This window comes from Sciurus vulgaris (assembly GCF_902686455.1).
Source record: "Sciurus vulgaris genome assembly, chromosome: 19".
Lineage (NCBI taxonomy): Eukaryota > Metazoa > Chordata > Mammalia > Rodentia > Sciuridae > Sciurus > Sciurus vulgaris.
In genome coordinates, this window is record NC_136480.1 from 5,740,056 (window position 1) to 5,756,629 (window position 16,574).

Here is a 16,574-nt window from a genome sequence, read left to right on the forward strand (position 1 = left end):
TCCAGGCCCGGTCTGGGAGACCTGGCCACGAGGCCCTCCCGCCCTCCAGCGCACAGTCTGGCAGACACAGGCAGAGCAGGAGGCTGGGGTGGCTCAGGGGTGGAGCACCCGCCTGGCAATCAGGACCCCGGGTCCAGGGGTGCACCCCCGGCACCGCCTAGCGTGCAAAAGTGAGAAACAACTTTTCTCGCGCTGCAGCATCGAGGTTTCTGTGTTGGTTTTGGTGCTGGGGATTGAACCCGGCGTCTGGCAAGCTAAGCACACTCTGCACCCTGAGCCGCACCCCAGCCCCCACACCTCTGATGGTTTGCTCTGGACCGAAGTCATCGCTAGAAAAAGACTTCAATGGTGCTGCGCTCGCGCGCACATACATACACACACGCGCGCATGCACGCACCGGCGCCAAAACCGAGACCCAGATGGCTTTCCAGGTTATTTAAGAATAGGCACAGTGGCTGGGACCTGTCATCCCAGCACCTCAGGAGGCCCAAGAAGGAGGATCACAAGTTCAAAGCCAGCCTTAACCTAGCGAGGCCCTAAGCAACTCAGTGAGACCCTTTCTCAAAATAAAATAGAAAAAGGGCTGGGGACGTGGCTCAGTGGGTAAGCACCCCTGGGTTCCATCCCATTAAAAAAAAAAGAAAGTTCATTCGTAGCTTTTATAAGTTGTTCCTAAAAATAGTAAAGGCTTCCCAGTCCCTTTTATAAGGCTGATTTTATTTTTGTTTTATTTTTGAGGTGCTGGGGTATGGAACCAAGACCCTCGAACATGCTAGGCAAGCACCGGGCCACTAAGCTACGTCCCCAGCTCTGTATTCTTTTTAATATAACTTTGATCAAAGAATAATAAATAAATACAGAAGAGTAAACACTGCGTAGGAGACACGTGGTGAATCTTCTGTGTGATTTTCACAGGGTCACCGACCCAGCTAAACAGAACCCGGGTGAAACCATCCCCTGCCCCTGCCGTAGGCTAGTTGGGCCTGTTTTGAACTTTATGAGTTGGAATCACGAATCGCATCCTTTTTCTGTTTTTCTTTCTTTTCCAGGGATGCTGGTGACGGAATGCAGGGCCTCATCCATGCACAGCAAGCCCTCTACCGCTGAGCCTGGGCCCCGGCCCTCAGGAATACATTTTTGGTCTTTGTTTCTTTTATATTCATGAAATTCACCCGAGTCATCGCATGTGATTGACGCTCATTCAGCCTCATGGTCGAATTTCCTTGTGCAGATAGAGCACAGTGTATTTCTCCATTCAACCCTAGGCGGACGGCAGGCTCTCTCTCAGCCCAGTACATTTCAAAATCAGATAACAAAAATACAAAGAAAGGAAGATGAGAAGCTGACTGTTTACTGTACTTTTGAATATAGATACCAAAATTCCAAATTAAATATCACTAGCTAGCTGAATCTAGTAGTTTCAAAATAATTCTAATCTTAAATCATCCATTTTTATTTTAAAATAATCTATATGTTTATTTTAAAATTTAAAAACCCATTTTTTTTTAATTTAATAAAATGAAACATCACGGTCAGGCGAGGTTTAACCCTAGCAGTGCAGAGGCAGCTTAATATGCGAAAGCCAGTCCGTGTGATCGGCCACATGAATAGACCAGAGGAGAAAAGTTTTAAAGTTGTCTCACTAGGTGAGCAAAATATGTTAAAGTCTCAGCAAACCAGAAAAAGGTCCCTTTTTTGACTTGATAACGTTTCAGCCACAAACGTTTTTCTGTCTAAATAGAACAAAGAGGTAGTTAAAAGAAGTGAGAAGGATAAAAACTTCCCTCTCTGTGGATGATTCAGTCATCTACCAAGGAAACCCAAAATCAGCCAGCAAACTGTTAGGACTAATGTGGAGCTGGGCATGGTGGTACATGCCTGTAATTCCAGAGACTAGCGAGGCTGAGGCAGGAGGATCGCAAGTTGGAGGCCAGCCTCAGCAAACGCGAGGCGCTCAGCAACTCGACGAGGCCCTGTCTCTAAATAAAATACAAAATAGGGCTGGGGATGTGGCTCAGTGGTCGAGGGTCCCTGAGTTCAATCCCTGGTACCCCCCCAAAAAACAACCTCAGGTGGACTGTCCAGGGTGCTGGCTACAAGGGTGAACTCTGAAGTCGGCCTCTCCCAGCTGAACGTACCGGCGGGGCACCGGCACAGAGACCGAGTGTGGCTTGAGCACCGAGTGTGGCAGACAGGAGACAGCGACATCCACAGTACCAAGCCACTGTCAGGGACAATCCAACGCAGGAGAAGCCAGCGCTTGCTTGGGGAGGACGGGGCGGCCACCAAGACACAGAGCAAATTCAGGTCCCAGGCTGCCCAAGTCCCCGGCACCCCTCCCCCAGGGCCCTCAAGTGGCCTCTTGCGACCTCTGGGTCCCTCGCGCCTTGCGGGCTCCTCCAGGAGGTGGGGGGCTCCCTACGAAGACGCAGAGAGGAGCCGTCACTGCCCAGTGAACACGCAGGAGGGGCCGTTCACCCCCGGGGCACCTGTCCACGTGGCGGCTGTCCTCCCGCCGGCCGCCTGGGCTCTCCCGGCCCGCCAGGGTTCAGGAGCGTGGCTGCCTGCCAGGGAGAAGCTGTCCCCTATCGGTCACATCTCCGGGGCCCCAGCCCCAGGCCCTCGGAAAGCCCACCCCTCCTGCGGCTGCCCGGCTGGGGGCACCCTCATGACTTTCTTGGTCAGGGAGCCGGGCCTGGCACGTCCCTCCTCTCTGTCCTCTGCCAGCCCAGGGACTGTCCCCGCCCAGCTGCCCCGAGCTGTCAGCCAGCATGTGGGGGAGCGATCAGTTGTCCCAGCTGCTGTCCCTGCAGGAGGGAGCAGGGGGTCCCGGGTCAGGGACCGGGGAGCTGGACGGCAGGGCCGCCCGTCAGTGCCCCTGCCCCACGCTGGGCCTCGGGGACTCTCTCCGCTGCACGCGCCTGGGAGGGACCTTCGGGCCTGCGGATTACGGCCCATGAAGGAATCTGGCCAAATCCATCCAGCAGGTCGCCATCGGCATCTTCAGACGGGGACCTGGAGCGGGAAGGAGGGCTCCCCGCGGTGACAGGCTCTCTCCAGTCACCCGCCAGCGCGGGGCTTAGGGCGACTGCAGAGCCTTCACGTGACCCTCCGGCCTCAGGTCGGGATCCCTCGCGGAGGGAGCTGCACCCCAGGGGCCAGCGCCTTGGGGAAGAGCCGGGCGTCTCCGCTGGACGTTCCCTCCCCTGGGGACACTCAGGAGAGCTTGGGAAAGTCGCAGACTTGAGGGCTGAGCAGAGGGGCCGCTGGAGACCAGAACGTGGGGTACGACCGTGCTGGGGGGGGTGCTGACCTTAGCAAATGAGAAAAGAGGGGTTGGAGGGGAAAGGAGAGGCAGGGTCCCCAGGGGCAGCCTGGTGTGCACAGCCCTCTACAGCCGTCCCGCGGGAAGCCCGCGAGGTCAGTGCGAGCGCTCCTTCCCAGGCCGACGGCCAGCTGATTTTCAGTGAGCAGCTACTACACACCAGGTCTTGGTGATTTCAGGGCAAAAGGGCAGGCAGAGTGCGACCCTCACAAGGGAGGAAAGAGTCATTTCTCGTCCTTGTGCTGCGTGCCAGGCGCTGGACTGACGGCCGAAGCTCGTTAAATGCCACGGCAGCGTCTGCCACACTCTCAGTCCGTGAAGCTGGAGCTGGGGGCCAGTGACCCGTGTGGGTCCTCACAGCCTTTCTACGCCCTGCTGCCCTCAGGACCCTCTCCGAACTGCATCTGGCCAAAGGGTACAAGAGCCCCCCTTGCTCCCTTCTCTGCCTCCATTCCTCCTCCATCTGGCCTCCTTTCTGTCCTTTTGAGCATGCTGAGATCCACCCCAACCCCAGGGCCTTTGCACAGCCATTGAATCTACCAGGAAGACTTGTTCTCTGGATCTCCAAGCAGTCAGCAACCCCCTATCCATCAGCCCCGGCTCCTCAGAGGGGTCCCTGCCCTCCTGACTCACGCTGTCCTCCACCCTCACCCCCAGGTCCTTGGCCAGCACGTCCTCACTCTGTGTCCTCTGTGTACTCATTACAGCCTGGTTTGCGTCCAGTGCGTGCGGTCCGTCTTCCTGAGGTGAGCGGAAGCCTTCACGTTCTGGTTCCACCTCCTACCAAGCGGAGCAGCCTCGGGCACGTTGCTTCCTTAGCCCCAGTCTCCTAGTCTCCTAGTAAAATGGGGACGCTGACACCAACTTCTCGGCACGTGGGCCAGGATGTGATGTGACGCTGGAGTGGCGCCCAGCTCACCCTAGATGCACAGAACGTGGTCGGTGCTGTGATAAAGGGACACACGACAGATCAGTTAAGAAAGGACAAGGCAACTGTACGGACATGTCTCCAGAGAAGTCACAGGAAGGACCGGCAAGCTCACGAAAATGTGTCCGATGTCATGAGCCACTAGGGAAATCAAAGTGACCGTGCCCGCCGCCACACACACCCATGATCAAACATGACAGACGAGCGTGGGTGAGGAGCTGGAGTTAGAACCCTCATCCTCGGCCAACAGGAGTATGAACGACACAGTTATTTTGGAAGACAGTCTGGCAGCTTCTCCGTTAAAGGTGGACTTACCCCATGACCCAGAAATTCCACGCAGGTGGAGCTCCTGAGAAACGAAGACACATGTCCATGGGAACCCTCGTACATGAATGCTCACGGCGGCATCGTTCACGACCGCCCACAGTGGAAACAATCCAAATCTACCAAATGCGGTCTATCTTTACAATGAAATATTATGCAGCCATAAAAAAGGGTGAAGTACCGATACTCAGTACAACATGGATGAACCTCAGAAAAGTAACACTAAGTGAAAGATGCCCGGCCACCAAAGACCATGTCATGAATGGTTCCATTGATATAAATTACCCAGGGTAGGCAAACCTACAGAAACAGAGTCAAAGCGGGTGATCCATTAGGGCCGGGGACAGAAAGTGACCCCTGAAGAGTATGGGGTTTCTTTTTGGGTGACACCACCATGCTTATGCTCAGAGCCACTGAATCGCACGCTTTAAATCGCATGGTATGTTTATAAGAAAGCTCCAATGAGATACGTTCTCTGGTGAGTCTTTTGCAGACAATTCGATGGAGGTGTGGAGAGATGAGTTTATTTACCCAAGGTCCCACAGAAAATGACCGGGCTGGGATTTGAACCCAGTTGTGGTGGCTCCGGGGACCACGTCCTTACTGTGCATCAGTCACTAGACCAATGCTAGAACTCCTACCGTAGATGCCCCTGTCCTTCCTAATGACCCAAGAATAATGGGTTCTATTCACCAGACAGACACCGGCCCCATCAGACACCAGGCCTGACCTTCCCCGGGGATCAGCCGGTTTAATCACCCTTATTTTTCAGATAAGGAAACAGGCTCACGGAAGCTCAGCACGTCACGGGCTCGTGGAACCTGGAAGCTTCCTTTGCAGAGGAGAGACTGAGACCCAGAGGAGGTGAGCATCCGCCCACAGCTGGGCGGCCCTGGGGGGCTTCTACTTTCCTACCTCGGAGTCGGCTGGGGGTCGGCCCCTGATTCCTTCTCCCCTTAACTGAGAGTCAGGGCTTCTTTCTTTGGTGGGTTGGATCTATCATTCTAAGTGGCCCCCACCCCGGGGAAAGAGGCTGTTGGAAAGAAAGAAGAGAAAGGAAAATCCCCTTGGAGTCCAGTCAGTGGGCATCGAGGGAGAAACTGGTGACCGTGCACAGGGCGGAAGTGACTTCCGCAGGGTGGCAAAGCCCCCAGGTGAAGCCGCAGAGCGAGGGCTGAGGGGCTTCTCTCCGTGTGGAAGACGCCCACCATCTGTGGTTCGGTGCCCCCAGCAAGAGAGATTTCAAAGATCAAGCCAATCGGATTTATTTTAAAAATCGATGACTTGTTCTTTTTGGATACAGATGACAGTAGTGTGTATTTTGACATGTTTTACGTGCATGGAGTGTAACCTCTTCTACTTAGGATCCCAGTCTTGGGGTCGGACATGCTGTGGAGCTACACTGGTCCTGTCTTCATATGTGAACAGAGCGGAGTGACGTCCCATTCAATCCAGGGTCTTTGCCCATCCCCCGCCCCCCTTCATTCCCCTTTGTCTAATCCACTGAATTTCTATTCCTCCCCAACCCCCGCCCCACATTGTGTGTTAGCATCTGCAGATCAGAGAGGACACTGGGCCTTTGGTTCTTTGGAACTGGCTTATTTCACTTAGCATGATAGTCTTGAGTTCCATCCGTTTAAGGGCAAATGCCATCATTTCATTCTTCTTTAAGGCTGAGTAATATTCCATTGTGTATGTATACCAGTTCCTTTATCCATTCATCTGTTGAAGGGCTCCAGGTTGGTTCCATAGCTTAGCTATTGTGGATTGAGCTGCTGTAAACATGGATGTGGCTGCGTCACTGTAGTATGCTGATTTTAAGTCCTCTGGGTATAAACCGAGGAGTGGGATAGCTGGGTCAAATGGTGGTTCCCTTCCAAGTTTTCTGAGGAATCTCCATCCTGCTCTCCAGAGTGGCTGCACCAACCTGCAGTCCCACCAGCCCTGTGTGAGTGTGCCTTTTCCCCACCTCCTCGCCAACACTTGCTGTTGCTTGTACTCTTGATAATCGCCATTCTGACGACCCTTGGCGTCGTTTTGATTTGCATTTCTCTAATCGCTAGAGATGCTGAACATTTTTCATGTACTTGTGGACCGATAGAATTTCCTCTTCTGTGAAGTGTCTGGGATTTCTTAACCAATCAGAGCTGTGGGGGGAGAGAAGGAGGGCCACCGGCGTCCTGGAAGGAGGGCTGGGAGCAGGGCTGTGTGTGTTCACGACAGAGGTCGCCTGGCTGGTCCCCGGGGTCCCCATCAGCCTGTCACCTCTGGACAGGTGGGAGAAGCAGGGCAGGGGACCCTGGCTTCAGGGAGGGAGAGAAGCTGTAAAGAAGACCCCAGAAATGGCCGCACAGCCTCGAGAGCTGGGGTGCGGACCCAGTCCTTGGGAACCCAAGCCTGAGGGCCAGGACCCTGCCCTCAACCGGCTTGCGGGGATCGCGGTCAGGAGAGGATTCTTCCCAGGATGGCAGCAATTCCCTCGCCTCCTCGGCATGACTGGGGGTGTTTTCTGCTGCCACTGGGTGTTGGGACTTTATTTTAGGTGGAAGAGACGGGTTCACAGTGAGGAAGACTTCTCCCCCACCCCACCCCAGTACATCAAGGACAGTCCCAGCCGGTCTGACCCTGCCTTGAACACCTTGTGGACACTTGGCCCAAGGAGATCAGACCACAGGGAGATCAGATCCCGGGGAGATCAGACCACAGGGAGATCAGAACCCAGGGAGATCAGACCCCAGGGAGATCAGACCCCAGGGAGATCAGAGTCCAGGGAGATCAGACCCCAGGAGATCAGACCCCGGGGTGATCAGACCCCAGGGAGATCAGACTCCAGGCAGATCAGAGTCCAGGGAGATCAGACCCCGGGAGATCAGACCCCTGGGAGATCAGACCCCGGGGAGATCAGACCCCGGGGAGATCAGATCCCGGGGAGATCAGAGTCCAGGAGATCAGACTCCAGGAGATCAGAGTCCAGGAGATCAGACTCCAGGAGATCAGAGTCCAGGGAGATCAGACTCCAGGACAAGAGCCTTCTGTGAAACAGAGCTTGGCCCGAATTCAACGATTCGCCTTCCGCCCTCTGGGTTCTGCAGTGACCTCCCGTGGTAGCGATGGTGGCGGTGACTGGAAGCATCTTAGAAATGACATCTGAGCCAAAAACGGGAGTGGATTGAAGGAAAGGCCTTTGGTACATGAGACGACGTGAGAGAGGCCATTGAGCCGGCCTCCAGGAAACTTGCCGCAGAACGCGACCGTCCTTGGGCGTGTGTCCCTCCTGGAGCTGGGCCAACATGCCAGTCGCTCCCCGTCCACTGGGGGGCGCCATCGCCCGGCAGGTCGGCCTTCCTGGGGACGGCAGCAGCTGCTCCTCTGTCTACCAGGGCTTCCCGCCTCCCGCTGGGTTCTGCCCCGTCTCAGCCTCCCCTCTCCTCGGCCCTGTGACCGGGGACCAGCACTGTCCCCATCTTACGGATTGCGAGGCTGGCTGAGGGCCCAGGAGGAAGGAGCTGGTCCGGATGAAGCGATCATGGCAGATGCTGCCGGGGTGGACCCTGGGTATGGGGGGGGGGGCAGGGAAGGGGCCCCGGACCTGCCTCTTCCCAAGCATGTGGGCTCAGCCTTGAGGCCAGCGCAGGCCCTGCCAATGCCCAGCCTCCTAGGGACAAAGTGAGGTCCCCAGACACTGGGGATTGATTCCTCCGAGGGGCTTAGATCCGACCACAGAGCAGGCAGCGCTTAAACGGCAAGCTGCCATCTTGGGCCCGTGGAAGTGGGGCCCTTCATGGAGTCCCTGATAACAGCAGTGACCCTGACGGCATTGGCCATGGGCCAGGTACGCTGCCAACCCTCCAGCGCTATCAACCTGCTCCTCCCTCAAGACAGCCCGAAGATCTTTAACTTAAGCCCACTTAGAAGCACAGAGAAGCAAAGAGACCTTTGTAAGGTCACACAGCAAGTCACACGAGAGGGCTGGAAGCCAAGCCCACACCAAAGGCCACCAGTCGGGCCTGTGTGGGCAGAGGGGGGCCAGGCTGCTGGATCTTGAGGTCGCTGATACAGAAGGGCCACCCCTCCTCACCAGCTTGGCCATGGCCCTGAAGTCCCTCTGGCCCCTGCCTGGCACATGGCACTGTCGGCACCACAGGGTCAGTGACAGGAGCCGCCTCCCTCCCGGCTGCCCGTGTCTTCCTCGCCCTGTGAGTCTGAGCCCCCCTGGGGGACCCGTGGACTGGTGCGCCTGGCTGCTCCCCGCTCTGGCCCAGCACTGGGGTCACCACACTGCTCTGCTGGGGGCCCCTCTGACCTCTCCAGGCCCCAGAGGTGTTTCCAAGCTCCAGGACGGGCCGTGCCCACCTGCGGGCGCCCGCGGATCAGGGTTCCCTCCCCACCGCTGTCCCCAGAGGGCGGCTGGCCTGGGCGCACCACGTCCAGGGTCTGGTCCTTTTAAAATTAGCTACAGGAAAAAGCAGTGTGTGCAGGCCTGGAACGCGGGGACAATCGGCAACAGGAAAAAGTCATCCGAGGGGAGTTTTCGGTGAATTATGGCACCATTGTTCCTGTGCCCGAGCCACCGGGGCTGCTGGTCCGGAGTCCCCGACCTGGCCCGGCCCGGGGGCCACGCACCGCCCGGAGCTGCGTCACGCAACACAATGTGGTCGTCTGGAAGGGAAAAAAATGACCAGAGGAAGAAAAATACTGGAAATTCCCCGTGTCGCCGAGGTGGAAGCACACAGGGACGCCGGGCCTCCAACGCTGGGGGACAGTGGAGGCCGGACTGCAGCTGGGCCGGGGCGCAGGACAGGCCAGGGCGGCTGCAGCCACTGGCCCAGTTGAACAGCGTTCCAGAGGGTTGGCTGGCAGCCTGGGGAGGCCCGGGGGGTCTCCTGCTGATCTAGGGGCCCCTCCGGGGGATGCAAGAGCTGCCTCCAGACACCCAGGACCTCTGCACAGAAAACCTGCCCAGGCACCAGGCCGCTGGCATCTGCTGGCCTCTCCTGACGGGGTGCTCACGACCTGCCGGGCACTCCTCCCACCTCCGCCCAGCTGCAAAAAAACCATGGTCACAGCGGACAAGACAGAAACTCCTCTCCTCACGGAGCGGACGACCTGGTGACAGCACACAGCTCGTAGGACGGTTTGAATGTGCTTGGAAATCATGTGAGAAGAGAAACCGGGGAGAGGGCCAGAGGGTTTGGGGTGCAGTTCCAGAAACAGACTGAAGGAGAAGCATCCTCCTTGCTCTCAGCTGGGACCACCGCCTTGGGCTATCTCATGACCCCATCTCTGCCCCCCAGGCTGCTGTCATGAGATAGCCCTCTCTGGGCTGAGCAGGGCCAGCTCCTCATGAGAAGGGGACTCCAGCCCCCTCACCCTTCTCCAGGGGTCCAGCCCTGACCACCTTTTCCAGAGGTGGGCCGAGCAATTGCAACCATCTGTCACCCAGATGCACCCTAAGGCCTCTCTCCTCCCTGGTCACCTGTTACAGAACCCACCCACCTGGATGTCAGGAGTGGTCACTCTGGCCCTGCCTCCTGGAGACTCAAGAGCTAGAATCTGCCCGGGTTCCTCCCGCGTCACCCAATGGCGTTGGGTCCAAGAAGCTGGCAGACATGATTTTTTGACACAGAGATGGACCCCACAGGAGACAGAGAGTTCAAAGCCAACAAAGAGAAGCTAAAAACGGATCACTCAAAACTGCAAAATCAAAATCCAGAAACACAGGAGGCAAGATGACTAGGTAGAGAAGTGCAAACGGCCCCTAAACAAACAGAAAGACCTCAGCTGCTCAGGCAGTCAGGGAAATGCAAATGGAAAGAACAATGAAATGGCATTTTTCTCCCATCAGATTGGAAATAATATTAAATATTGATGACATCCAGGGCCCGCAAGGAGGGGGGCGGCTGAGCCGTTTTGACACTGCTGCTGGGCATGTGAGCCGCCGCGATCTTTGGGGACAGTCCTCGTATTAAAGTTTAAAATGCATATGCCCTTTGATCTAGCAATTCCATTTTTGAGAACTGATCCTGCTAAACGATCTATAGACACAGAAGAAGACATGTCTGAGGATGTTGTTGCAAAAAAACAAACAAAAAAATCAACAAGAATTTACTAAGTGTTGATCAATGAGCAAGAGCTGAATAAATTATGGGACATCGATTCTAAGATATGTTTGCAAACTGATAGACACAAATACAAACATATATATATATATATATATATATATATATATTTATATATGTACATGCATATGTGTGGGCCTGGAATGGTGTTATGATATCCGACCAAAAACAAGTTGCAAAGTCAGGTATATGGTGTGGTGCTTTTCTTCTGTAAAAGCAAAGCAAAAACTAGAAAGAAATATTCACCCAACTGCTAACTTTGGTTACCCCAGGGAAGAACACAACCAAGAACAAGATAATTAAATGTTTCTTTCTGTCCTTCCTGCATTGTTGGACACGTTTCTATAGCTCTAATAATTTCATTAGCATTTCTCGGGGGGGGGGGTGACACACATGTGTCATCCCAGAGTCTCGGGAGGCTGAGGCAGGAGGATTGCAAGTTGGAGGCCAGCCTCAACCGTAAGCAACTCAGCAAGACCCTGCCTAAAAGTGAAAAATAAAAAGGGCTGGGGATGTGGCTCCTGGGTCCAATCCCTAGTACCTCAAGAATAAAAAATAGTAAGTATGCTAGTGTTCTTTCTTTTCTTTTCTTTTTTTGTAAGTACTCTTTCTTAAAAGTCATGTTTCAACAGTTCCTGGGGAGATCTGCCTGTCATGCCATCATAAGGCACAAAGGCAGGAACCAGCTCACGGACTGGGATGAAAGATAACCCTCTCCCTGCAGAACTGGGGTCCAGCTTTCCATGGAATGGGACAGAGTTCCCTCCCCAGCTCACCCGCACCTAACAGGAGTCCCGTTGTCCACCAAGACTTGGGAGTTCTCCCTGCCTCAGTTTCCCACGTCCCTTTCCCTTGCCTTGTCCCACCTGTTCTGAGAATGATACTGGTTCCAGAAGAGGCCAGACTGGGTTTCCCAATCTTGGTCAAAGATTTGGGGATGCAGGATCTAGGCCCAGATGACAAGGAGCTTCCATCTTGCACCTGAGCAGTGACTGGCTGCCTGGGATCTAGAGATGGGTCCTTAGGCTGTTTCCAGGCTCCACTGGTATAGGTGCTGTGATTGATTAGTGATGTCTGCTCTGGGCCAGGCACTGGTAGATAGGAGTACACAGGTTACTTTTTGGCCATTAGCTATCTGGGCCAGAGATTCCCAGACAGATATGTTCAGGAATCACTGGGGGGACGTATCAGCTGCAGATTCTGGCCCAGCAGGTGTGGGGTGTGGCCGGAGATTCTGCAGTTCTGATAAGTCTACAGGTGGTGCCAATGCCTCTGGTCCTGGGGCCACCTCTTGAGGACCATGGAGCAAGGACCTTGGAAACCTCCGTTGGCAGCTACCTCCTCCCCTGCCTAAACTTGTCACACATTTGCACGCAGAAGCGACCAACCCTCCCTGACAGTCCAGCACTCTTTAGCGTATCCACGGCATAGGCTGATGCAAGACTGGCCTGGGTGAATCACCTTCTTTGACAGACGAGGAATTTGGGGGGAAAGAACTGATCCAGGTTCCCGTCAGCCACGGGTGGCCGATCGATGGCCAGCCTCCCCGGGCCTGGCCTCCTCCTCTCCCGGAGCCCAACGCCAGCCAGAAAGATCCTGCCGCTGCCCTGAAGCGCTGGGCTCAGTGGCAGTGACATAAATAAGTCCTGAGCCAAGCTGGCTCCCTCCTGCTTCTCGGCCATATCTCACAGCAGGCGGGAGAAGCCGGGCGGGAAGGGAGGCTCCCTGGACAGCGTGAGTTATGGGCTCAGGGAGGCCCATTAGTCACCGGAGCGCGAGAAGTTAACTCGAGCTTATTAACTCGAAACGCTTATTATTCACATTGATCACCCGGCCGACAGCACCCGCCCCCACCCAGAGCCGGCCAGCAGGTTCTGATGGAGGATCCGGCGAGGGGGCTCCCTGGGCTCCAGAGTTCCTGGGAAATGTGTTCCCTGGGCACACGGGCCCCAGGGGACCCAGAGCTATTCCCGATCGGTGGCCCTGACCCGCGCCCACTCGGCCCATAGAACTGCCAGCCTGGTTTGGGGCCAGGCCCTGAGCTAGGAGCTGGGGAGGCACCGTCTCCATCATGGGGGCAAAGGAGGCCGGGCAGCCTGGTGGGTAGGAACCCTGACTCTGCGTCCACCTGTGGGATGACCCTGGGCGGGTGTCGCCTGACCTTCCAGGGTCTCGACTGGGCCGTCTGCACAGTGGGGACACTGATCGTGTGCCTGCTCCGCGTGGGGCGCTGTCGAAGCGCCAGGATCCAGTTCTAGACGGGAAGCACCCGCTGCCCTCCCTGGAACTTCTGTTCTGGAGACGGAGGTCGACAAAAAACAGCGGAGGAAGATAAACCAAGTCCTTGCAGAGAGCGCCAGGGTGTCGCCCAGAGAAGGATCCCAAGTCACGTGATGTGTGGGCGCCACCCGGGGCTCGGGTGCCCTCGCAGAAGCCCAGGCGTGGTGGACTCTCCCAGGAGATGGCATTGGAGCCCAGGCCCGGTGACGGGAAGGCGCAGCCCTGTGAGGATCGAGGATGCAGTGTGGCCCAGGCAGGGGTGGCGAAGGGCAAGGACCGAGGCCGTGGTCAGGCGGAGGCTGGATGGACAGGCTAGAGACACAGAGGGACGGGGGGTTGACTGGATGACCAAGGAGGGACACGGGGCCGGGCTGCAGACGGGAGCAAGACTTAGATTCCACTCTCTGTGCGACGTGTGGGAAGCTCCTCGGTGGGTGGAGGCTGGCCAGGCCCTGAGGCTCTGATCCTGCTCAGTGCCTCTCGGTGGCCTTTGGGACAGGCGGTTGCTGCTAATGGCGGTCGGCCGCCCCCCTCTCCTGATCACTCCTTGGGGACCCGCAGGGACCCTGGGGAAAGGATGCTCCCCTGTGGAAGGGGGGTCCCCTCCCCTCCAGGTGGGGCCCACTCCATGGTGGCCCAGAGCTCCTGGGGAGTGCAGAGGGCAGAGGGCAGAGGGCAGAGGGCAGTCTCCAGCCAGGACCTTGCCTTTCTCTCCAGCTCTTCCTGCACCTGGACTCCCAGCCCAGAGCCCACCTTCAATAACCCCCTGCACCTGGATCTCTGCAACCAGGGAAGCTGATCCAAGCCAGGGGCACCCAATCCATTAGTGCTCAAAGATGCAAATCCCAGGACACCAGGTGAATCAGGATGGCGGTCGCCCTGGGTGGCTGCCTGCAGAGGCGCGTGCACGCACCGATCAGCAAACACCGGCTGGGCCAGTCTGTGTCGTGGAGCCACTCCCGCGCCTGTCTCCGGGAGTCCCAGTTCTGGCAATAGCGTGCAGGGGCTGGCGGGGGTGCCCTTGAAGGAGAAGGGCTGCCTGTGAAGAGGGAGGGAATGTTCTGGGCCCAGCAGCCATCCTGGGGAGCTGGGGGTCAGAAGAGCCTGTCATTCCAGGGGCTCGGGAGGCTGAGGCAGGAGGATCGCAAGTTGGAGGCCAGCCTCAGCAACTTATCAAGGCCCTAAGCAACTCAGTGCTGGGGGTGTGTTTCAATCCCAGTACCTAAAGTCATACAGCAAGTGAGGACCAGGTCCCAGGTTCTCCGGCTCCACTGAGCCACTTAACTAGCTCAAGAAGATCAAGAGGACATGTTTGCCTCTCTTCTATCCATTCCTTTCCACTCTTCCCTCTCATCCATTCACCTACCAGAAAAGGGAGGGAGAAAGCACAGCTTCTGGGGTTAGTCCGTCCTGGTTCAGTGACCAGCTTCACCACCTAGAAGCTGTGAAGCCCAGGGCAAATGACTTACCCTCTCTGTGCCTTGAGTTCCTCATATTCTCAGAGAAGCTCACGGTATTTCCTCCCTCAAAGACTCTTGGGGAAGATTCAGTGAATCAATATATGTGACGGACTTGGAGCTTGGCACACGCTAAGTCTCAAGGAGAATGGCTTTTTAATTACCACGACCATGCAGGTCGTAATAATGAAACCCAGACACTTAGGAGTTACTAAGCCAACTCTGGTCTTTCTATTTCAGCGGAGACAGCGGTCATCCACACAGGGTGCTCTTGGCGCCAAGACGGACGGAGAAGAGAGGATGCAAAGTCCAGAAGGAGACTCCTAGGTGTGAAGTCACCAGATCTGTGACAACAGAGACACCGTGGTACAGCGGAGGAAAGGGCGATGTTTAAATCGGACGGTGGTGCTGGGGCGACTGGATACTCGTACGGAGGGGAGGAGATTCTTGATCCCTACCTCACACCGTACGCCCGGCTCTGTGGTAAACTCTCAGCCGCCGTTCACCTTGACGGGGACCCTGGTGATGTGCACCTTGGCCCAGTCCTGTGCCTGTGAGAGAGGCAACGTCCCGAGACCCTTAGGAGAAGCTGGGACAGGGCTTCGAATGCGTGCACAGACCCTCAGGGAAGCCACCGTGCCTTCAGTGGTGTTGTGACTCCGGGTGAAGGACAGCCTGGGTGGAGATGACCGTCCTTTTAGGAAAGTGAAGGACGGTCCTTCATGGTGAAGCTAACTCACACACATCGCATCGATCCAAAATCATCACAGGAGAAAGAAGATGATTTTTTGGCCACAAGGAGTCCATCAGAAAGTGCCCATTTCCTTTGGAGAAAAAGGAGAAAAGAAAAAAAACAAAAAACATGTTTTGTTGTCTCCCAACAGCACGATGGAAAAAAAAATTCAAATAACCAAGGGAAAAGTCACCCCAGGCTTCCCTCAGGGCCCTGGGCCCTCGCGGCTGTGGTGCTATAAGGAAGTCGAAGGTTGTTCTGTGAGCAAAACATGTTTTCCTTCGGCAGGACGTGTGTAGGAGCTTTTGGAATCAATTATTGGAAAACATGAAAATAAAATGAACTCCAGCCGTGGTAAACACTCCCCTGCTTTCTGGGGTCAGGAAAACAAGGCTGGGATCGGGGTCAGCATGGAACAGCGGAGAAGCTGGTGAGGCAGGAGGCAGGGATCAGGGTCTCCGGGGAGGCTGGGGGAGGCAGGAGCCTCCATGAGCCTCAGTTTACGCACCTGCAAGATGGTGATCCTGAATCCCCCTCAGGATACTGTCCCAGGGGGACCCAGTCTCGGGAGGGTTTGAAGCTCCATGCTGTGCTCTCCATTCTGAATTTTTGATCAAGAGGCATTCTATCCTCCTCTTGCACTGGATCCCACAAATTTTTGTAGCTGGTCTTGGACGAGAAGCAAGAATCAATTATGCAGGTTTTTGTTGTTGTTTCCCGTGCTGGGGTTTGAACTCACGCATGCCAGGCAAGTGCTGTACCCACTGAGCCACATCCCCAGCCGTTTTTATATTTTATTTAGAGACAGGGTCTCACTGAGTTGCTTAGGATCTTGCTAAGTTGCTGAGGCTGGCCTCCAACTCGCGATCCTCCTGCCTCAGCCTCCTGAGCCACCAGGATGATAGGTGTGTGCCATGGCACCAAACCTAATTCATGCTTTTTGACTGCTTGCTAGGTGTTTGACCCTGCCGGGCTCCCATAAGCCTTGGCATAGGATGCTGCAGATAAACGAGGGTTAAACTGAATTTGAGTGGAGATGTCACCCCAGTTTGAGGAAGCTCCAAGCCCATGTCTACACAGATAGGGAGGATCAAGGATCCTGAGGGAAGTGTCTAGAACTAGAGGCAAATTCCTTAGGCTTCGGAATTAAGAGTTTGACTTGGGCCAGGCGCAGTGGCATATGCCTGGCATCCCAGTGGCTTGGGAGGCTGAGGTTGGAGGATCAGAAGTTGGAGGCCAGCCTCAGCAACTTGGAGAGGTCCTAAGAGACTCAGCGAGACCCTGTCTCTAAATAAAATATTAAAAAGGACTGGGGATGTGGCTCAGTGGTTAAGCACTCCTGGGTTCAATCCCTGATACCAAAAATAAGTTTAAAACGCAAGGAAATGTCCACTTGCTCAAAGACATC